The sequence below is a fragment of the Lactuca virosa genome, chromosome 1, assembly GCF_052849685.1.
Source record: "Lactuca virosa cultivar CGN04683 chromosome 1, Lactuca_virosa_CGN04683_v6, whole genome shotgun sequence".
In the NCBI taxonomy this organism is placed as follows: domain Eukaryota; kingdom Viridiplantae; phylum Streptophyta; class Magnoliopsida; order Asterales; family Asteraceae; genus Lactuca; species Lactuca virosa.
In genome coordinates this window covers 175,545,068-175,546,422 of record NC_136426.1, presented here as the reverse complement: position 1 = coordinate 175,546,422, position 1,355 = coordinate 175,545,068, and the positions used below count along the sequence as shown (strand labels likewise).

At 37.6% G+C, this 1,355-nt stretch overlaps 1 non-coding gene across 1 annotated transcript; it reads right to left on the bottom strand.

Moving 5' to 3' along the window:
• Positions 1–643: 643 nt before the first annotated feature.
• On the bottom strand, positions 644–750 carry LOC145151743 (small nucleolar RNA R71). Its single transcript, XR_013732300.1, has one exon. It is a non-coding gene; the product is annotated as a small nucleolar RNA R71 (small nucleolar RNA).
• Positions 751–1,355: the final 605 nt, after the last annotated feature.

The following is a 1,355-nucleotide window of genomic DNA, read 5'->3' as shown; positions in this document are numbered from 1 at the left end:
ACGAACCAGGACCAAACCATCATATTTAAAGGATTACATTATGAATCTTCCTCCTTTCGTAGACCATATGCAACCCACTCCCCACTCAACTTCTTCAATGTCACACTCTTTTGCCAGTTATCTCTCATATGATGAATTTTCTAACACATGGCCTAATTAACAACAATTACAAAAAATAATGAACTGAAAAGCTTCAAATAAGAAATGCAAAAGGAAATTATAACACTAGATGAAAACGACACTTGGAGTCATTAGGATCTCCCCAAAGGAAAACATGTCATCAAATATAAACCAACCGGCGAAATCCAGAAATACAAAGCCCACCTTATGGCATAAGGCTTTACCCAAATACAAGGCGTTGATTATCACAACACATTTGCCCCCATCGCTAATCCGGTCATGTTTTGTTGTTTAGCCACTGTTTCACCAATTAGACGTCAACAATGTGTTCTTGCATAGTAACCTTCAAGAAGAACTCCACATGAAGATAACTCAAGGCTTCTCCAAACGTAATGAAACCAGAGTTTGTTGGCTCAAAAACTCAATATATAAGCTAAAGGCACTCCCACCTAGTGCCATTACTACATGGTCCCAAATGCACGAGCAATTCTTAGAACAATTCTGCCCACCATCAAAAGTATATAAACTCAAGAAGGTGATTGCCAACTTTGAGCAACAACCGGGTGAATTACTTTATGAATCTTGGGAGCGTTATAAGGGGTTACTTCGAAATTGCCCCAAAAATGATCTTAAAGTGCAATAAGAAGTCTCATTATTTTATGATAGGGTAAATGTTATGACAAGGCAACTCCTTGATTCTCAATGATCTTTAACCAAGAAAAGTCCAGTAGAAAGTAAGGAATTAATTGAAGAGTTCTCCAAGCATTCTCGTGAGTATCATAATCCTAGACATGACGGGGCAAAAGGAATTTGGAATGAAGCTTATGAAGACATGGCAGCTGTGTTAGCTATGTTGAATACTATGGACCAGAGAATGACCAAAATAGATCAATCCATACATGTTATTCGTGTGGGTTGTGAGAGATGGAATGGTCTACATTTAACAAAAGACTGCCATTTGGACGAGAACAGGAACAAAAAGACTCAAGTATTTTACTCAAGTAGAGACAAATATGATGAGGACTGGAGAAAACTGAAGAAAGAGTGGTTTCCATCTGATGAATATAAGAAGAAAAATGAAGAAAAATATAGGCAGACTGGCCGAGACTTTTATCAAAAATAGCAACCACAACCTGAGAAGAATGTCGACCTTGAGTCTATGTTAGCTAGATATATGGAGGCTTCTAAAAAGCAACATGATGAGACCGATGCGGCAATAAGAGATCAAATAATAA